The sequence below is a fragment of the Manacus candei genome, unplaced genomic scaffold (genome assembly GCF_025592945.1).
Source record: "Manacus candei isolate 608988 ecotype Guabito, Panama unplaced genomic scaffold, ASM2559294v1 h1tg000057l, whole genome shotgun sequence".
Taxonomy (NCBI): domain Eukaryota; kingdom Metazoa; phylum Chordata; class Aves; order Passeriformes; family Pipridae; genus Manacus; species Manacus candei.
In genome coordinates, this window is record NW_026138105.1 from 5,746,603 (window position 1) to 5,769,852 (window position 23,250).

Here is a 23,250-nt window from a genome sequence, read left to right on the forward strand (position 1 = left end):
CATACCCCAAACCATGGCAAGCAGCAGCAACGTGATAATCCAAAGGCAGGGACATGATTTATCCTGTCACAGTCATTCTGTGCTGTCACATGGCACATTTACATGGCACAGACAGTATCACATCATCTAGAGGACTGTTTCAGTAGGTTTTGGTGAAAAAGAAAAGGGAAACCCTCCCTCACAGCAGGGAGATGAACTAGATGAACACAGAACTAGATGACATTTAAGGTCCCTTCCAACACAAACCATTCTGATTCTATGGCAGTATTTCCTTATGTTAAGTGAAAGAACAGCTCAGGAACTGCAGTCCTGCCTGCAGCCAAATATTTCACAACCAGGCACCTCTGACACAGACACTTTCAGGCATCCAGTACTTTCCATCTTGGTCCTTTCTCTGTTCCAAATCATCTCTTCCACTGAACATGCAAAAATGTATTCATCCAACAGGGGTGAAGTAAGGCAGCAAACACTTCAGGATAACAGACTTGTTCCGGTTTTGATTATCGGTTTCAAGGCAGACAAAATAGACCAGGAACGAGACTACATGGAAGAAAGGAGTTTATACAACCCCTTGTAAACCCCTGGTTGCACTGGAGAATTCCAGTTGCTCCCAAGTGAGGAAGGACTCAGAAAACACTGTAGTGCTGCTGTTTTGGAAAGGCAGAGCCAGTCACTGCTGCCTTGCAAACTGCATGGATAACCTCAACCACTGACGGGAAGCTCCAGCTCCCAAATCACTGGGAGCCAGGCTTAGAAGAAAGTTCAAAAAATCATCTAGCAAAGTGTTAAGGTGAGACTGTTTTCCCATTTCCCATCACACTGAGAGAGGCTGCAGAGCCAAGCTTATTGCAGGTGCTTGACATTGAGCCTGATCATTTACCATTACCATACCACAGTATTCTCTGGCAGATGTTCTACTTTGCTTTGTCCCCACCTCCTCCCACCTCCAAAAATTTCCTCTTTTTTCACAAAGAATACAGTATCACAGGTTTCCAGGAGTTAATGATTCACATTAAACAAACAAGAGCATGTCACTGAAAAATCTTATCAAAAGAGCTAAAAAGTGCCACGCACATGTCACATCGTTGCACGATTTGGAGAATGAGAGATCTGCTTGAGTCTTCTGGGCTTTTGCCACCAACAGTGACCTTGGAGAGAAGTCACATCTGACTGTCAGACCTCAGCAATGGTGTGTGACACACGGTCTGCTGGAACAAGCTGCAAGTCTTGACATTTGGCACACTGCTCACCTGAGTAGCCCTTGCCCAGTTTAAGGAGTGGTCAAGGGAGTGCACTTCATTTTGTTGCAGTCAACCGATTACTAAATCTCATTTCCCAAACCAAATAAAAACAAATGTTTCATTTTCAAATCATTATCACAGGTGTCACGGCTTTGAAATGAATTTCACTGAGCTCTTACTCTGATCACTGTGATTAAAGTAATGTCAAGGACCTTTGCAATTGGCCTGAGGCTGAGCTCGAGGGGAATTGGAATCTGAGCCTGGGATCGAGATACTCACAGGCTTCAGGGATGTTTCACTACACTCAGGTAGTGAAATTTAAATCTTCTATCTTTACTAATGCTCTCTATCAGCAAGATATAGACTGAAACCACGCTCCACACTTCCTACTTTCATTCCAGTCTTCCAAGGTAAGACATTTATTGGATGGTTTCATAAAGTTATAATCAATTTGAGTTGTTTTGTTGTTTTTTTTTTTTTTTTAAATCTGAATCTGCTGTAAGGTCCAGGCAAAACAGGTCTAATGAATCCTTTGGTACTATGGACTCCTGTCAGCACACAACACACACAAGCCAGCAAATGTCCTTTATTTACCTAAGAGGTGGCCTCCAGAGAGTATCATCAGCACATGTTGTGCACACACGCAGCCAGATCGTGGTGAACCTACGTCTTTGTGGTTATCTTTGTGGAAGCTCACTCCTGGTATCACAAGCCAACACTGCCCCTCTCTAGTACAAGGTTCCTGTGCTGACACTGATGATCTCAGATTATATCCCACAAAAACGTTTGGTTTCTGAACAGATGTGGCCTCAAGATTTACAATTTTATATCAAAACAATATAAATTGGAAAGGTTTCTCTATTAGTTTTACATGATTTCACTGCTTTGTTCTATTCTCTTCAGGTTTTCATAATGAGTCCTTAACACAAGTATATGAAAATGCAGCCAGATAAACAGCTGGAAGTCAGTATTAGCTGCCACAAATTGAGTAAACAGAAATATTTGTAAACACATGTAAGCAGCCTTGAATAGTCAGCTAAGATCATCTGCATATCTCATATATCAGTCCCTCTTGGATAATGAAATAAACAATTTACAAAAGGTCAGTTAGCCAACCTACCAACAACCTACCAAAAAAAAAACCACAGAGAGAGGGCAAAAGGCAGTTAAAGGTTTAATTTGACAGGAATAGCAATCTATTTAAGTTCTTGCCTTTCCTTGTGGGACCACTTTTACTTTGTTTCACCTTGCTTTCACATTTTAGGTTCCACCCTCACAGTGTTTCTAGACTGTTGGCCTTAAAAACATGTCTTATATGTCAAATATATTAAAGTGAAGTGGCACTGGGAGCTTCTAGCTGGTTCTCAAATACTTGCAAATGAGCTTTTGCTATTGAGTTTCCAAACCCAAGGATAATCCTCTCTGAGCATTATCAAATTAATTTATATGTTATTAATTTACAACCTCTGAAGCACCTGTATTTTCCTAGACCTGGTATCCTGGTATTTCTGGGCTTTCCACACCTGAGTCACACATGGAAGCTGAACCCACCTGGAGTATTCCAGTGCTCCCGGTCCTGGTCCCACCACTGCACACTTAGGACAGTAACTCTGTATCTCCTCGGTGGGATACTCTGGATATCCCTTCACATTTCTATTATCAAATGAAACCCCCTTCCTAGTCATACCCCAGGTATCCTGGCTTTGAGCAGGAGCTGCCCTTTGCTTGCAGGGTAACTGCACACAGCATTCCCTGGAGCTCATCACTTCCTAAAAGCAAGGCCCACATTCACCAAGCCATTTCTGATGTCTCTGATTTTTACTTCTAACAGGATGGAGAGTAACCTTGAAAACAGACTAATTCTTGGAAGCCTTGTTTCCTGTGATAACTGTGAATGTGCCATACACTGTAGATGTGGTATTGCTGCCCTCTCAGACTGCAGAAGTGGAGTGTCCCTCAAATCTGGAAGGTCACACACTGCAGGATGCAGAAATAAACCATCAATCCAATGTAGCTGCCAACTAACGAGTGACTAAAGCTTGATTCATTGTGCAGTTGATACAGATTAACACACACAAACACAAAACCACAGTCTGACTTCCTTGTCAGCTGTAACTGCCTCTATTTTCCCATCTCCCTGTGGCACTTGAGAAAGGTGCGTCAGAACCTTCTGCTCACTCCTGGCACAGGACAAGATGTAATACATCACATCACAGTTAGATGCAGTTAGAGGAACCTCTTCTGGATGTTTCTAAGCATATCAGCAGGTCAAAAGGACATACTGCACAACCTGACCTACTACATAAAATAAGTTATTGGATTTCTTTGAGTTAATTGAATATATCTACTTTTGAGAAATCTTTCTAGAACTTTGTAAGTAAATAAATCTAATAAAATGCCTGGTAATTTTTTTCAATGTTATATTTGTTCAATTGCATTGTTATATATGTTTCTCATTGTTCACTGAATGTCTGACTTCAGATCCCAATATTGATTCATATTTACAGTGAGGGGCCCTAAAATCAGATCTGGTCTGGTTTGGGATATGTGAAATGAATACATTGCTTTGAACTCCTCCTCTAGGACGCTTTAGTTCTTTTCTTAGCTTGTTCTGAATTCTCAGATTTTTTTCAGTCTAGAGCAGGAATAATAAGAAAGCTGATTTTATAATACAGACATCTTTGGCCTCCAGAAAGAGAAATGAGACAAACTGTCTCATTCCTGTAGGCTCCAAAAGAGATGTTCAATTAGGATTATAATTTAGGCAATTACTGCCTGTTGGATTAGAACTGATAAGCTACATAAAAAAGTTGTCCAGTTCATTATCAGGACTACTGAGCCAGTTGTTCTCCAGCAGACATTTTACATTTACTTTGTGAAACTCTTTTCCTTCCTAAAACTCTCCCCAGAAAATTCTTATTTATGAACTGAAACAACTGAAATTGGAATAAACAAGACTGCAAGATGACCATAAAACTGTCTTTAATTAAGAAATTGATTGAACTAAATCCAGGGCGTACTCTTTGCATCTGAGACAGGCAAGAGAAACAGTTTTAAAGCCACATGCTTCTTATGACAGATAAACATTTCACTAGAAAGAGCAAAGTGCTTCCTTCCTTTGATCTAATTTCAAACCAGAGCAGCACTAAAAAAAACCCCCACCTGATATGTAGCTCCTCCGCTGAGGTCATTATGAGAGCCTGTACCTAGTTTCTGACTTGAAAGGATGTCACACATGTACTCTCTAGTGAGCAGGAAACTGTGTGAATGCTTCTTGTGGTTTTGAGTCTCAGATCACACTATCAGCAAGAGAGCAAAGACGTGTTGCCTTTACATTATTTGGGGTTTTTTTCCGGTCAATGGCCTATTTTCTGTAACAGGGCAACTAAACAGCTTTATAGAACGTCTGTGCTGCAGGCAGAGGCACCGTTACAATCATAGTTAGTGACAGCAACGGGACAGCAGAGGCCTGAAATTCAATACAACTCATCACTGGCACACATGCACCAAGTTCCCAGTATGCTTAGACAATCTTTTGCAAAGTTTATGCTGCTGTTCCATCATTGCTATTGTTTAAAAGTAGCTTACCCAAGCCCGTACATGTCACAGTCGTGCCTCTGAGTTAGTGTAGACATACCCTCAGGGTTGTTTGAATTAGGATCTCAGCCCTGATTATGCTGAGTAAAGTCCAAGCACCTCACACAGACATGACCTAAAATCGTGCTGCGCTGGCCCAAATTGCTGCAGTTATCCTGACACAACTCCACCTGCTTGTAAAAGCTGGATCCAGTGACAGAGCAAACTGGACTGAGGGACTGCTGAAGACTGTGCACTGTGGCCTGAGCAGAGACTAAGGCTAAGCCAGCTAAACATAAGTGGTTACAGTGGGAGTTTATTTTGAATAACCCCCACTGTCCCTGGGCTCACAAACTGGGTGTTTTTGCTGGAAAAAAATGTAAGCAATATATTGGGCAAGGATGACTACCCTGCATTTTCTCATTTTCAGAATAAAATTTCAGAAGTACATCCCCACCCCATCCTTCCTTTTCTCATAATTCAATGAAAGAACCTTCACTAGTCCTGCCATGTACAGCTCATTAACTTTGCCATTTACGATGCCATCACAAGTGCCTGGGCTAAGATGGAGTTCACCTTTCCCCCCTGCCATAGGTTTCATTTCACCACATATTGCTACAGTTGTCCTCTGAATTCTGGGCTTTCCACACCTGAGTCACACATGCAAGCTGAACCCATCTGGAATATTCCAGTGCTCCCAGTCCTGGTCCCACCACTGCTCACTTAGGACAGTAACTCTGTATCTCCTTGGTGGGATACTCTGGATATCCCTTCACATTTCTATTATCAAATGAAACTCCTTTCCTCATCTTATGAGCTTATGTACCACCGTCCCTCTGAAGTAATCAGGGATTGAACCTCTACCAAACTTGGGTACTCACAGCTCAGATAAGGCTACCCCAGATAGAGCTACAGTGGTTTTGTCTCTCTTGGTTATCTTTGGTATATATATCAGTATAAACCAGAGCCTACAGAAAAGGAATGGATTCATCATTTCACTAACAATGTAAGCTGATCTCAGATATGAGTCTTCAGTGGAACCTCACACTTGTACACATTTTAGCCATATCTTCATTCACTCTGCAGTGCTGAGCACAGTAAATGTGAAGCTGCACTCTGTGCACAAACAGCCCTTGGCCACTCATTCTCCCCCACACCACATCTGGGCATGCAAGTACATCCTTTTGATGTTGCAGTGAACAGGAGTCACCAACAGATCCAGCTACAAGAAGGGAGGTTTTCAGCTGGATCACTTTCTCTGATCTGGTTGAAAAATCAACATGTGTGATGGTATGAGTGATAAAGTGACTGCACCGTGCAGGGACATTGGGACTGACAAATACTCAAAGCTGCTACCAAAGGTTTGTCTCATGAAACCACATCCTCACCGTGTTTAGGGTCAGAAAATATCGGGTACATCCATGTTCTGTGCCAATTGCCCCAGCTCAGCCCGTGGTTGGACCTTTGGCAGTAACACTCCTTAAGAATTCTTCACCCAGTCCCAGCTGCTTATTTCTCTCTTTGTGCTCCCCTCTCTCCTGCTGGCACAACTGCCAGGGCTCAGAAGAGAGAGAAGAAGGCAGAGGTAAAATGAAGCATAAACCAGCTTCCTGGAAAGAAACACTGATTAATATACAATCCTTATGCAAAGATCTCCAGCTACTCCGAGTTACGTCCGGGACTGTTCTGGATTCTGAGTTCCAGGGAACTGAAATGGAGGTTAATTCTCCCCCACCTGCCAGTTGCAAACTCAGCACAACTGAGGCTACAACCCCTTGACCCCTCTCTGGTGCAGTCCCAGAACACGGCCATTGCCAGCCAATGACCCTGAGCTATGGATTCAGAAGAAGAGCTGGAGCATTCTGTAGAACATTCCTATGACTCACATAACCCCAAAAGTATGTGGTTTTACAATCTTTTTTACCAGTGGGGGAAGAATTTACTGGCATCAAAACTTGAACCCAGATGTTTTCATCAGGCACGATTTTGTTTTTCTTTGCATTCAGTCATGACATTGAGCACTGCCTACAGTTGCATTAAATTAATGCAGTTACAAACAGGCAACATTCCTTGTACTTTTCATTTACTTTGCAATATGCATTTACTTAGTTCCAGCAACACAATTCGCTCTGGCACCAGTTCAGCTGAACAGTTCAAAAAGACTCAAATTTAGCTAATGGTAGATTTACAGCACAGTAATTTCTCCTGCATTTTGCCTTTATGTAAGCCCCTCTGGTGACCACATACAGAGGCACATAGATGTGCCTACACATTCAAAGGTTTCTAAACTGATTAGGTATTTGAAACTCAATAAAAATGAATTCTTGTTCCAAAATCCAGCAGCTGGCCAGAGTTAAGTAGATCTGATACACCATAAAAAGAGGCAGTCAGTGGGATTAGCCGTACAAAGTTAAACACAAACTCTCTCAGTCCTGAGAGAATAAGCTTCAAATTCAATTTCGAAATGCACCCAGACTAATAATAAACTTCCATAGAAAGTCTTCTCAGGAACCCTCATTAAATAAGCACAAACCAACCAGCTGAAAGACATTTAATGACCAAACCAAGTGTTGGGAAAAATATATGCAAATATTTCACAGTTTTGGTTCAGCTAATAAAAAGTCAGGAAGAACTTGTTGATATATGAATTATTTTTTTTAAACAACTTTTTCTCACAGAACAGCAGAAAATTGTGTAGAATTTAATGTACCTTTAAGAAACATAAACTCAGTGAAGAAAGCCAACTGCAGGAAGCTGCTGAACCTCCTGGAGAAAGCAAAATTTACCCTCTCGGAGCTCTATCGTAAGCACAAGGTCACAGTGTATGTTGGCACTGCAGTAAGACCTTATGTTGCAGTGTTCCTGCAATGTGTGAAACATTAAACAGGCCCTCAGAGAGAGATCAACTGAAAAATGAGCTTTTATTGAAGAGCATGAAGATTAATGGGAGTTGGATACATCATTCACGTCTCCATCTCTCTGTGCTGGTGAGTCATGTGGTGTAACAGAACCCTGTCAGTGAGAGGGACCATTTCTCAGGAGTGGCTGGGATGGAGAACCCTGGAGTAGCAGCGAGGTAATAGTTGGAAGATAAACAGCATAACTGGAACAGATGGTAATGTGAGCCAGTGGAGCGATGAGATAGAAAATAAATTAAAAGCAATCTTCATTTTCGAAAGGTGGCCACTTGTCCATCTTTAGTTTCAATTAGCCAGCTGGACTTTGCATATGTATGACCCCAATTTTAGATAAATTCTGAAGAAGGAAGTTATGGAGCAGGTAACCACTGCACCAACATCTCATGGCATTCCATGGAAGATGTAACAGGACTAAATGCAGCAGTGTTTGTGCAGTGATGCCAACCCACCTTCTTTTCTTCAAGATTCTGAGAATGTATAAATTGTTCTGATGGCTTTCTCAAGCTAGTTGCAACTAGTCTTTCATGAGAGAAAAACAGGCCTTAATAAATCTACTGTTTATGCAGAAAATAACTTCCCTATTATTCAAGTTGTACCCTGGCTGATTCCAGAACTGGTCTGTGCTTGTGTTAAACACACTGAGAGCTAATAAAAACCGTCTTGGATTAGAAATAGGACTCTTTATTCAGCATTCCAAATGGAAACATTGAGATGACTGAACAGTTCATTTAGCATTTTGATTTCATTCAGAAACATTGTTTCCATTGCATGCCTTTATGAACTGGCAGAAACCTCCATCCCAGGATTGTACAATAGCATTTTCATTGCTGTTTCATCCATGCCAGCCAAAATGATCTCATAAATGCAAATATCCACAGTATAGAGTGGAAGTGGAAGTTTCATCACTTGGGATGTGCTCGGTTGCCTCACAACCTGCTCCCCACCATGCTGGGGTGCCTGATGTATTCCGTGCAGTTGGTAGAGAGCTAAGGCAGTTTTCTTGAATTTAGTCTAGAACTAGACTTCAATTTTGCATAAATGCAGCCTTCTAGCACTATTTTTTCATCTTTTTATTTTTATTGTAGCATTACTTCTGCTTGCAGACACTGAACACCGCGGCACTGAAAGCCTTTGCCGTGGTTTTTAAAATCACCCTTTACTCAGGGCTCAGCTAAATCTTCCCAACACAGCACCTTGCTCATTATCATCCTACTTCTTAAACATTCCCTCCCTCCAAGCCCCCGCCCTTCGTTATCTTCCCACGTGGAACACACCTGGAGGACTCCTAAGATAGAAAAGCAAAGCAAACAACCTCACTGCACTGTGACTGCGCTCCCAGGGTACAGCATGTGCAGCACTCCCAGAGATGACAGCTGACAGCACTTATTTTGGACACTTTTGCTGATAAGGAGGAATGAGTTTGTGCATTCCCTCAACAACTCCACGTCCCATTAATAAACACCTGAGCGGAATGACGGGTCTGGCAATAGCCCTGACACCCCACCCCTCAACTTCTTGAAGTACATATTCCAGAGAAGCGTGTAGTTATCCCATCCAGAGCACAGGAATGCTCTGCTTGGATACCTTTCTGGCTTAACACAGAGTTAAGCTTTTCATCTTGAAGCAGCACCTGCCATCAGAAGGTGTTGGGAGGTTGTGACACATTTCAGGCATGTGGTTTAATCTGTAAAGGTCTCCTGTATATATAAAATCAGTTCACATTTCTAACCACATTTTGTGTTTCCATGACATAATTGCTATTAAAAGGTAGGAGCTGGAATGGCAATCCCTTCTTTTATGTCCTCTATATCTCCTTAGGCCTTCACATCAAAGGAACTTTGAGCCCAGAGTGATCAGAAACTTCCAAAAGTGAGATGAAAATGGTATTCAACAACACAGGAATGAAAAACCTACATGGAAAAAAACCCCTTCTTCCATTACAATTCCTGTCTGTGGACATATTACTACACTAATGTGAAATTTGTATCACTGGAGATAAGTCTGTAGTACAAAAAATAAAATAAAATGATGGAACAACTCCTAAGAAACAGAGAAGGCAGTGGGTAATGATGAAGTATCTCATTGGGTGGCAAAGACATGAGGTCTACAAAATTTTTCTCTTTGATCTTCCTGTGTATCCAATCCAGACTCTAGAAATAAGGAACATAAATGGTGAAAGGATATGCCAAAGACTGTTAAGAGAAACACAAGGCAGAAATAGTTTATCCAAGATCATTCATGAACTCAGTGGCAGTCAGGAATAACCTGGACATTTTTCACATCACAAGTTGGTGTCGCAAATGCAACAAGCACTGAAGATAAAATTCTAAATATTAATCTGAATTCTGAAATTCCAGTCTTTGAAGATTTTTAAATTCATGATGATATTGTTATTATTCGAACCCTCCTGTGTATAATCGCTAAGGAATGAGAAGTATCTGGTAATATAAACCTCAGCTTTGATCAAAGGGCCAGATTACCATGTAAATTTGTGTGTCCCATTTACATTCTCTGTTATTCAAAGAATGGTACTGAGATGGGAGGGACCTGCTGTACTAAGATAAAGACTCTGAGAATTTAGAGGCCCTTTCTGCATCCAAAAGTGGGTATGTTTTCATTTCCAGCACCTTTTCCATTACCTGTAAGGGGTCGAAATCTGTTGCATTTTTACAATGGATTCTTATACAAATAAAGACTCCATAATGACTGACCAAGGGTGAGGGTGCTCTGGCATGGGAGCAGCTTGCCCTGGGAGGTGCCTGGGGAGTCTCCAGCCATAGAAATAGTCAACTGGACACAATCCTGAGCAAACTGCTCTACCTTAGTCCTGCTCTGAGCTGGGGAGTTGGACTAGATGACCTCCAGATGTCCCTTCTAGCCAAAAATACTCTGTGATTCTGGGATTCTTTCTTAAAAAAAAAAATCCCAAACTCCTAACCAAGCCACTTCTGCTGATTTTACAGCAATTAAGTAATAAGAAGATTTGGAAACCACAAACATTAAGTAAATACATAGGTTTTTTCACTACAAGTAGAGTCATGATGTCATGACAGTAAGAGATTTCTGTTAGTGTAGATTGTAGGGTTTCAGGTACCTATTCCTTCAATCAAGCTTGGCTTTTCCAGATTACAGGTACTTATCCCTTCAACCCAACCCAGCTCTTCCAGAGACACATCTTTGTTGGGACACATTTTTGCAATAAGATCACTTTTTGCATTGTCTGTGTCCATCCTCGGGGTCTCTTCAAATGGGCTCAGTCTTTACCCAAGAGGGATGTTTTCCCAACATGATTTTGTAAACCAATAAATGTTTTATTACATCCCCAAAGTTACAAACACACACCTGCTCACAGCACAAAGCTTACAGGGGCTCACCTATTAACTGAGCTGATGTCCTCAACATTCCTTGTACTTAATCTACACACACAGAGCTGCAAAGACAGCAGACTGTTTTTTTTCCATTCATAATTAAAATAATCAGTGCAGTCCTTGATAAAGCCAATTCATCTAATAAACAAAGCATTTCTTTTTCAATGTTCAGTTTTCTAAGGACAGACCTCACTATGCACAGTTTACCTTTGACTCCTGAAGCAGCAGGAGTTATAAGACCTACAGGCTCAAAGACAGGAATTGCTCCATATCTCAGTTATCATCTCATTATCAATGACATTTACATTTTTCAGTAGAGGCTGTTAAAGCAGGACACAGATAATTAAGTGCTTTGGCTGCTTATAGGACCTGCCCAGTTCATTTTTGTACAGTTTGTTTGAGCACATAACTATGTGAGGTTCATGTGGTGATAAGAAATGAATGTTACACTGAATGCTCAAGGAAGGAAAGAATTCTAGTTTGGGTGAGAGGAGGTGAAACCAGGACACAGTGACAGAATCCAGGGTGGAGAAACTAAATTGCTTCTGATGTGTCTGCTTGGGCTCTACCTGGGTCCTTGCAGGACAGGGGGACACTGGGATCCAGCTCACTTGACTGTACTGCTGTAGAATTCCAGGGAGACTGGATGAAATGATGGCTAATCCTGACTAAAGGTGACTAAAGACAAGTTTCTGACAAAAGGCACATATAGAATAGTTTATCAATCAGAACAAATCCAAAGCTCTGTCTCTTTACACTTAGGTCCCCTTACATCATTTCTGTAGTATAAATGAATTGCTCCTCTTCACGCTGTGCTGACACATGAAAGGGAATCCTCCTGGATGATGCTGTTGTAGGTAATTCAGCCCTCTGGGAAATGGTGCTAACTGATGTTTTACATCTCTCTCTCCAGGAATTTTCTCTAGTGCTGATTACCTTACCTGTTGCTCTACTTAAGACTCAACTTGCTTACAAGTCACAGCACAGAGTACCCACCAAGCAGCCATCAATGAGACTAACATAAGACACTTCATCTTTTGAACATACCAGCCTTAACTTCCACGGGGGCTTTGCAAATTTTATAGGACATGCATTGGAAAAACAGAAATAATGGTATGTACTCACACTTGTAAAGACTTTGTTGAACTGAAAGTGAGCAGCAAAATAATAAGTAATGCCATGATTATCTTTTACAAACAGAAATGATAAGACAATGTAGAGTTAATGAAATCTCAATTAGCTATCTCTCTTGAAACATGTTGCAAACACTTGTATTTCTTCTTTTCCCAGCTCTGCATTCTCTGAAGGAGATTATAATTTATTGTCTCAAGCCGTATTTGGTATTTAGTGCCTGAAGAAGCTTGTGAAAAAGGATCTGTTTGTTACATGAAAATAAAAACATGTTGTGGTTTCACCTCAATTTCTTTCCTTCTCCCCCACTTCTAAAGAGAAGAGACAATTTTAAGAAGCGGGAAAAGTAAACAAATAAGATACAAAAAATATACAAACACAAATACAAACAAAAACAACTCATAAGTTAGGAAAAAACTGGAACTTTTGCCTGGGGTAAAGCATGTAAAAAGCGGTGATTTATTCAAGGGTAGAATTTTGGCATTTTTCTTTAGCTTCAAGTAAATAAATAAGACAAAGAGAAGTCTTTTCATTTGATTGTTGTGCAGTGCCCAGGGCTATGTACATTGGACACTGTTTGCAACTGTTTTCATTTAAGGATGAGTGAAGTGGTTCAATTAAAACATGAGCAGTTCTGAACCTTTGCTGAGAATAAAACAGAGTATTTCTGGGAAGGTTCAAGGAAGACCAGTTAATTGTCATTATTCACCTCTTTGTACCCATGTGCTGTCACACTGTCTGGATTCAGAAGTGCCACCCTATAAGCCAGTCCTATTATATTATGTTTAATTCTGCTGATCAAACCAGTCTGAATTGGTTGGGCTAACAGCACGGAAATTTGGGGGAACTAACCCAAATAAAACATGAAGTTTTGAGGTCCACCCATCACAAAATTCTCACACCCACTACTGTGACCTTTACTTCTGTGGGAAAAATAGGAGCTGTTGCAATTTCTAAGGAGGGGAGCCCTGGAGCATTAAAGCCTTAGGCTGGGTCTGCACCAGGGCCTCTGTGGAGGTGAGAGGTGTGAAGGGGTGCATGAGAAGTGCTTGGAGAAACCCCTAAGGTAGGAACAAAGCAGTAAACCAGCACTTGGTTGTTGAGAGCTGTTTTTATCTGGAAGGACAGTTGTGTTATACTCCATTTCACTGCACTGCTGCAGCACGAGGTCCCAGCGCTGGCACAGTTACACTCAAATGCTTTGGCTCCATGGCTGAGCAGTATTTCTTTCCCAGGAAAGGCCTCTTACTGGAGGCATAAGCAAGAGCCACCTCATTGCTCTGAAGCCAAGTATGTCCGTGAGCTACAGTCAGTGGAACGCTCTCCCCTGCTCTGCACCCAGCTCTGACAGCTGTTTCCCAGTCATGATACAAGTTCATCACATCCCTGTCCACTCACACTCAGCACCACTCAGAGGACACAGTTACATCCACGAGAGCTGGAGGTGAACTGTGATAGCAAAGGGATATGCAAGACTCACATCCAATAATCATGCTGGGGCAAGAAAGTAAAAACATTCATATCAGTCCCACTCAATAATGTCCAAAATAATATGCAGAAGAAAATGGTATCACCAACTCCTTGAGGGACTGGGTGTCACTATTGTTATCTTCATTATTATGTTTTTATCATCCAAATTAGAAAAAAAAGGATGACAAAATATCTTCTTCCTCCACTGTCCAAACATGACTAATCAGATGGATGCTGCAGGGCACAGCCATGATTTTTAGAGGCTTGTATTTAAACTCAGACCTTTTCAGCTCGCTGCTGCAAAAGCTTATGTATGTCCTTAACTGTAATACAAATAATCCCCCTGACTCCAAAAGCATGGCCCGAGTGACAGGCAAGATGTATGTAAATATGCACTGGGCCTTAATTAGTGAATTTAGTCACTTATGTGGAACAATGATTTTTATGTATCTTTGGATTTCTGTGGCATGAAAAACATATTTGTCACTTCACACAATACTCAGGAAGTCACGCTTTCACTGAGATGCATTAATCCTTTGAAAGAAAATGCAAACACATCCAAGAATCCAGGTATCTTTCTGCAGCAGGATATTGTACATCTTTTGGCTGCCAAAATAGTTATAACTGCTGTAATAACTTCCTACAAGGGGAAGATTTAAAAGTGTGCCTTTATATTCATGCAAGAGCAGCGGCAATTAGCAAAATTCATTTAGAAGTGGATTTTAATCTGGATCACAGTAAAATTTAACTATGAAACAGTAAAATGTTAAAAACATTTGAGTGCACAGATTTGTTAGCTTTGTACTGTTCTTCTCTGTATCCTGTAAAAGAACCCTGAGCACTACCAGACAGCCCTTAATTCAACAGTTCCTGGTGTCACACATCAGAAGGGCCCAGCTGGGATGTTATGCCACATCATTCATCCATGTATCTTCCATATGTGGATTCCCTCATTCCTTATAAATTTAAGAACAAGCTCTGTTCTCCTGCCAAACCTATGCAGTAGTTGATTTTTGTGGGTGCTTTAAACATCCCATTTACTCTTTCTGTACAAGCAGCTGTTGGAGAATTCTGGGTAATGGAACTGAGGGTGAGCAGGTACAGCATCATCACAGGAAGGTCATTCCTTCCATGTCAAGTTTGGCTTCAGAAAGGACATGGAAACCGACTGCAGTAACTAAAACTTCATACAATAGATGCTGGTGAATTCTGATTTGAATTGTAATTTTGATCCCTCAGTTTTGCAAATGTTCAGGTAACAGAAGTAGATTGTCATCCGTAGTAAAGACTATTATTTTTAAAAGAAATGCATACTGCAGGAGGTCATTGGAACATTTATAATTTGGAATTTGTGGTCTGTTTCAGTTCCTGAACACTAGATAGTAATTATTCCAGGCTCAGGGTTCTTCCACTTACTATATTTAAAATTTAGCAGCCACTATGCATTGAATCACATCTTTCTTCCTTCATGGTTCTCCTCATCATAAGCAGTTCTGAACTTGAAGTTTACCATAACATTTTTCCTGAGTTGCTCTACCTATTGTGAATCCTCTCTGAAGCTCCTTGTAGCTCCATTAAGAAATCCTGATAATGTACCTTAGCCAGCTGACTGAATATTCCATGCAGATTCCTGGCTCTGAAAGAGGCAGCTACAATGTGAATTGAAAACTCCATTCATTCATTCCCTCCTTCCCAGCAGCATTCCTTGGCCCGGAGCCAGATACCATTTGACGTCACAGCTCTAACCAGGAACATAATGTGCTGGCACTGGGACAAAAGTTTTACTATGGAAAAAACCAGCAACAAGTAGAAACTTATCACAGGAGCTGGGAAGAGTTAAGAGAAAGAGGCTGAGGGCAAACCAGCAGAAAATTAAACGAACTACGTCAGGCCTAATATTTTGGTTTTGCTTTTCTGCACAGCACCTTCTTGAGTTACTGCTCCAAAGCACCAATCTTACTAACTCTTACAGCACACAGCAAAAAGATGTCCTTAAATACTTAGCACCTCCCATTCTGCTTTTTGCTGAAGTACTACAAAAGGTCCATTCTTTCTTGCTTTTTTCTTTAAATTATTTGAAGCAAGATAATCCAAAGATATATTCGTTTGTAATGGATAGTTTTGTATGAAAAAAATCCCCATTCTGTTTATTTGAGTTAAATATTAATCAGGTCTTTAAGCAGAGACTGAAAAAGTTTGCAGTTTTAATACACAAAACCCAGAAAGTGGTTTAAGGACAGAAAAACTATCTTGCAAGTCTCTTCATAAACCACAATTAAGGTGCTGGGTGAAAAATAAGGACCAACAAGTTTCCAAAATACTACTAAGCACATAAATAATATTAAAAAAGTATAGAAAAGACTAGGAAATATTTGAATAGCAACAACTGAAATGGGTGTTGCTGATATGAATTTAGAATGCCAGAGTGACAACCACCAAACTGTAAAGGTTCCCCAGCATGGCACACCTGGATCCTGAGGGTCTGTGAGAGCTCTCAGAATCTTCCACACAACTGCACAGGATGGATAATTAGCTGAGCAGTCCCAAAGACTGCTGAGCTGGTAAAGTGGAACTGGGCCCTTCAGGAGAATTTCAGTGGCCCCAAAGCCTTAACTGCAAGATTCTTTAGAGAGTTTCAGTCACTGGTACCCACAGTTGTACCATTCCAGCCATTGACTTGTAGAGGTTTATAGGAGAAATTTCCTGAACTGTCTATAAACCTTATGATAGTCCAACACGGAATTAATTTTGGAAAAAAAAAAATTATATGCCAGTTATTTAAAATTTAATCCTCAGGCAAATCTTCTGAAGATGTCCATCTCCTTCTTGTTCATTGGAGTTCTTGGGCTCTTCCCAGGAAAGGCTGAGTTTCAATTACACTGGAATTTAAGGCTGCTCAGCAAACACTACCAGGCTGGATTTCAGTGCCTCTTCGAGGACTGTTCCTGTTCACTTCCAACAGGAAGGACATCCTGGGAAATGAACTGTGCACTTCCTCTCGTGGTTTGAAGCTGAACACAATCAGGGACCATACGTGGAAAGTTCATTCCAGAAACCAACTTCACCAATTTCTTTTGGCCTAGGTCATGACCATCAAACTCACAGCATTAGTAACAGGAGTGTCCAAATCCCTGTTCAGCTCAGTATACCCAGTCCTTAGGGATATATGAAGTGGAAAAAGTTCACAAACATTGTGTTTCATTGAAATCTGGAACTACTTAGGCTGAAATGAGACAAATCTGGACAATAGCATACCCACTCTGCATGGAAAAAATGCCCTGCCCAAAGTCCAGATATCTCTTCCATGGAGGGTTTCAACTGGGCTGCCAGTGTCTAATCAGTCTCTCATATCTTAGCTCTCTCATTATCCCTGTAACCTGCTAAAATTAGCAGTAGCAATATAAGCATATTTAATCATGCCAACTGATACAACTGAGTACTGCTAAAATACCATCCTGTCCTGGGACAGTGTCTGTAGTGAGCTACGAGCTACACCTCCCCACACCTACACATGGATTCAGTGAAGGGAATTTTTGGCCAGTCCCATTATCACTGAGAAATGCATTATGGCTCCAGCAATGTCAGTTTGAGTCCAAGCCCCCCAAGCCCAGCTGGGCACTGTTGCTGCACCTAAGTTTCTGTAAGTGTCAGACCACGCTAAAGGCACTCTGGTGTTGTACATTTGCACCTTCTCTGAGCACAGGCCAACAGAAAATACACCCCGTGGAGCACCCAGCAGGTGAGCTCTTCCACTGCTCAGCTGTTCAGTACCTCGCTCCTTTGGTGTTCTCCCTGGATACCACAGAGCTGATCATGTCTCCTGACGGGGAAAAAAACACTTCCTATCAATTTTACATTATTTTATAATGACAAAATTGAAGGTAGTTGGGAAATACGATTTCCTGATCTCATAACATTTGAACCATAATTGTAACATTATTTTTCCATCCCCTTTGTAAGTTGTTCTCATTGACTGCTCTTAGTTTGAGCAATAAAGAATGTTTTCAAAGTAGCCACAGATTTATCTCTTAATTTGTAATAGATACTCTGCTAGCTTCACATCTCATTGAGCCAATTCTATTTGACCAAAGCTTCATTACTGAGCATTTACCACAGTGTGGTCAACAGCAACTGCCCTCACACTGACATATCCATCCTTCTCCCATGCCAGGTTGTGCATTGACATAAACTGCTTCACAAGAGCAAAAAAAAAGGAATTAATAGTTCACTAAACTTAGACAGTTCAACATTTCCCACAATTCTCTGGACTTTCAAGCTCTAATGCAAAATTTTGATCTCACCTCAGCTGGATTTTGCCTGCCAGCAGTTTGGATTTTCTCTAATCCCTAAAAAACTGCTCTATTGCAAAAACAATTGGTTGGGTGTTGCTTGTGAAATCATTAATTTGACAAATTCCATGATATTTTGAATAACTTATTTAATGGATTTTCTCTTGTTCATTATTTACTCGGGATCAATGGCTTATGTGCAGAATGTGCAAACCTAAACACAAACAAGCCCCAACCATCTTATTGTCCAAACACACATTTTCTGGTTTTGGGTGTACACAGCCCCACCTATTCTAAGCAAGGACACAGTGCCAGAATTCCAAGCCATTAGGTGGATCACGCACCCCATGGCATTGTTCATCTGGGTAACACATGTAAGACAAGCAGGATATGCACATATCCCAAAGAGGAAGAGTGAAACCAATGCACAGTAAGATTACAAAAAGGCTAAAAGTCATTGTATTGAATTACTATTTAAACTACTTATGGCCAGACAGGAATAAACATCTGAGAAAAATCCTGAAGTATCAACATTTACTGTGTTCCAGACTGGAACAAAGTGCAGACCTTCCAAACCTTTTCCCAGAGAACAGGAGCACATAACCCTCGTACAGGCAGACAAATTTCAAACAGCCATTTCTTTAGGACACTTCTCTGAGACTTCTCAATTTTCCAAAATGGGAGAGTCTCTCACATTTTCTTGCTTTGACTAGAAATTCCATCTGGAGCTCAGAAGTTTTTCTGTAAAAAGTACATGTCCACAAGTGTTTTCCCTTCTAATACAACAGCACTCTCAGACAGAAAACAGCGTTTTTGGACAAAGAATGTTTTGCTAAAATATTCTCAACCAGTACACAACAACTGCTCTTCCAAGCTTAGCTATATATTCCTATTTCAGATGAGGAAATTAAACCTTGAACCACAGACTTTTGTGATTCACTGAAATGTTGCAGGGTGGAATGTACCTCACAGATCTTCACCCTGCTTCACTGAGAACCAGTGGGATTTTCTGTGAAGACACTGCCTTTTGCAGCACTTCAAACTATGCTCTGGCAGCAGAGATTTTTCACCTCATAAAACAAGATGTTCCAATATTTGAAAATGCTTTGCTGTAGCAAAAATGAAGTCCTTTGTTCCATCTTAAAGTTCCTTGTAAGAAAAAATACCAAAACCAAAAAAAAAAAGCTAAAATTACCCTGAAACCAACTGTAAAATAGTTACCCCAAAATTTTCTTTAAAAAGTGAATATGTGGTCTGATTTTGATGTTCTGAAAGCCAGGCACAGTCATACAAAGACATTTCAAAAGGAACTTTGTTTGTTTGCCCCACTTCTGGAGTTCTTGACAGTCCTACTGGAGCAAATTAATTACTGCTGTTAGAAAATAATTGTCAGACTCCCAATCTCAGTTTCATTTCCATCAAAATCACCAGCCAACTGCCACAAATGGGAGGACATTATGGGGGCAGAGAATCAGAAATTCTGAATTTATTATCAAGAAGAGAGGTGGAAATTCATATCCTTGGTGCACAATCAACATGAGAGCTAAGTGGGCAGGCAGCTGTCCTTCCTTAATCCCCTGGCAGCACAAGGGGCAGCATCCTTGGAATACAGCTCAAGGCACTCAGCTCTAAATCTCCACCTTTTCCTATTTTATGTACAGGCAGTTAAAGCTGAGCATGTATTTGGAATGTGAGATGTGCCTGCAATTAGGAAAACTGAATGCTCTTCAATTCTATCATGTAACAGCACAGACTGATAGAAATAAAAAGGAACTACTTGCCTGATGGGCTAAAAAAACACTCCATAGTAAAAAAACCCCAAGAGTGTTTATAATATATTTATAAACAATAATGTGAGCAAAGGCCTTCATAGAGTTCATACTAAATGCCTTTATCTTAGAAGCAACTCCTCATTGTATTGAGAAATTACCAGAGTTTCTGCTTCAAGAGTTGTTCTTGATATTCATCAATTTTCTTTTATGCTGGAAGAAATAAATATATTTCACAGAATGACAGAATCATAGAATATGCTGACTTTGAAGGGACCTACAAGGATGATTGAGTCCAACTCTTAGCCCTGCACAGCACCATCCCCAAGAGAATTTATAAGATTTTTATACACACACCCACATATACAACAAAACTGACAGCCAAATCTTCACCAAATTTAACCTGCTTCACTGAAGTTCTGTAAATTGATCCAAACATAGTTCTTAGACAACAATTTCTGCACTGGTTTTCAACTTGCCAATAAACTAATTCTTTGCACACCTGGCCATAGGTGCTATGTCAATCAAACCCTCGTGATCTACAAGTGACAAAGGATATTTTCAGTTTTGGTTTTGGTCACCAAGTGTCCAGCTAACTCCCAGCTGTGGCATTTGGTTCCTCCTTGTTTGCTTAATTCAATGGACATGAGCCCAAAGTACACACTCAGTGGACCTAATGAAGCATTGTTTCCTTCCTCACTCTTTCAATCTCTTCCTCTGGGAAAATAGAATCCTGGTAACTGAAAAGAGCTAGACAGTAGACCTCCACAGTGTAATGCTATGCCCTACCCTTAAACTCTGCAGGGATTTCATCTCACACATTTCACTACAGAACAGGCACAGCCTGAAAATGCCTCTCTGGTCGGTGACTGCAGCCCAGCACAGCCACAGTTTATGGGACATGGGGACTCCTGACTGCTCAGGGTGAGGTGGCTCCACCTGACCTGTGACTTACCTCGTGCTTATACAAAGTTTTCAGAAGGAAACAACTTGAAACCAGAACACCCAAGCCTTTGCAATGTACATATGTTCCTATTTGGCTTCTTCATATTTATTTTGTGTGATTTTTCAATTAACACGCCAAAGGGTAGGAGCTAAATTTAAATCCCAAGTATTCATATTTCTTCTGGTTTTGCTATTTAGTTTCAGGATTTAAGATTAAAGCTATCTTCAGTGCATCAAGCTTTTCCTGGCTCCTGATTAAACTACAAGGGTGCTAAACACAAATCACAGGGTACATGGAATCTGACCAATATTACTGGACTATGCATCGAGGTAACAACAATTGTTTCCAAGAGACCAGGAGTAGACAATATTTTAAAGTCTGTTGAAATGTTTTACCCCTTAGTTCACAGCTGTACTCAGAACTTCAGTACACAGCCCAGGGTCTGCAAAGGCATTCCCCGTAGTTACACTGTGATTTTCAAAAGCATTAACACTTAGGCCCCTGAATCTTTACATTCCAAACCAATTTCTTGTGCTCACCCACTTGTGAGACCGTGCACTTGTGGCAGAGCCCTGGCACCCAAGCAGGAATGATGTTGGGTCCTGGCAGAGGCGTGGAGCGATGGGAAGCTGGGCAGGAAGGAAGGGCCCACTGGAGTTCTGCTGCACCTGAGGGGTATTTATTAGAGCTGCCTGATAACACAAATGTGCTGCACCACGTCCCTGTGCCAGCCTGGCCACATCAGCACCTGGGACACACGTCTTTTAAACCTCTTAGTTAACAGCTTTTGAAAATGCTATCCCAAGGTAGAGATGTGCCCAGCTTCCTCCACACTGTGCTGTAGTTGCATGTGCAATTTGAGAGCTTCTCCTACATCTGTGCCTGTTAAAAACGGTTTAAAGTATCACGAGATACTTTCACTTGGTGAAGATGGAAAGTGAAACAAAGAGCAATGCAGAATGTGTACTTCCAGATTAACTGTATCTGTACCAATGCAAGTTTTGCTTCTGTTACAGTGCACATTTAAAAGAAGCCATCTTATACAGGATCATTCAGACCTATCTGATAGAAATTATCCTGCTGGGAACAGATCCCCCCTGGATAAAGATGGTTTGTGTTTATTTTTAAAGGACCTTGGATACATATTAGTTTAGGTTGTCACACAGACCTGCTCCCTGAGAGGTCACTGTGACCCATTCATGTTGATCTACAGGCAGATAGGACCGAAATGTTGACATTTTGTAAGTGTTTCATGTTTTCACAGACAATATTTTTCATAGGAACCAGAATAAATTGGAGGCACAGAGCAGATAACTAATCTCTCAACCATCAGACAAAACTGGATGACAACAACATCAGTGTACCTTTTCTCAGATGACAAGACAGGGGGAAAGTTCACAAAATGTTCCTGAAACCCCAAGGATTTTGTTGTGTCTGGACCAGCATAACAGTGCACACTGTGAGGGTTTTGGTTTGGTTTTATTTTTTAGGGTTTTTTTTAGTATTTTAAAATACTAACAGACAAAGACCTTAAAATTCAGTTTCTGTTTTATACATGTCAGAAGGTATTTTTTTCAGGCTTTGTAGAATCAGATAAGTGGCATGGAGTAATGACACAGCTGTTCTGTAATTCATACTGACTATTGTTTCACCTACCTGGCAGGGCAGAGAGAACGCTGGCCCCTGGACACACACCAGCAGCTCTCCACCACCACAATTATGGATTGTGCAATTTCATTGTCATTTGAGAAAACACTGGATACTTCCAAGAGGATTTCAGAAGAGTCAATGTAGGTTAAATCATTCCCTCCCCAATCCCACCACCCTGTCCATTCTCCACCCCAACGCCTCCTCCTGCACACGTACAAATTCTCCCTTCTGTTTATTTTTGGTTTTAAACACTCTCAGCAAAAATTGACTTTGGCTGCTCTTCCTGAACCCTGAAGTGTTTGAGCAGATAAGATTCAGATAAAACGTTAGAAGAAAGTTTCATAGGTCCCTCTTCTCCTGGCAGGTTGTCACCAAGGCCAGCCATGCATTGAGGTTTCTTCCCCCTGCAGCAGGAATTTTCTGACTCATCTCCTTCTCAGACTGGGCCAGATTTGAATTTTTACTGTATCTGACTTGGAAAAAATGTTTCAGCTGAACCATAGTTGTTTATATACAGTGCTGGGTAAATACAATGTGTAAATCTCCGTGCTGTCATCCCAAATGTGGTAGTAGTTTCTCAAGCAGTTTTATTGAGCCCTTCTTTGACCAAAGAAAAAGGACTTGAGCTGAGCTCCTCTTCCTTAATGGGAAATAAATAAAGAGTGATAAAACTCTCACACTGTAAAAGTACTAAGATGTTCCTCTGGAAATAACTCTTCTTTAGAGGACAATATGATAATAGTCATACTTGTTTCAAGGAAACACTGGTAAAAATGGATGAACTCTTATTTTCCTATCACTATACTTTCCACTTAGAGGCTTACCTGAAACTAGAAGGCTTCTGTTCTACTCCTAGATAAAAAGAAATTCAGGCCATTCTTTCCACAGCAGA

General features: G+C 40.9%; 1 long non-coding RNA gene across 1 annotated transcript in view; it reads right to left on the reverse strand.

Moving 5' to 3' along the window:
* LOC127477846 (uncharacterized) overlaps positions 1–23,250 on the reverse strand; it is a 122,195-nt gene that overhangs the window by 95,305 nt on the left and 3,640 nt on the right. The window lies entirely within an intron of this gene.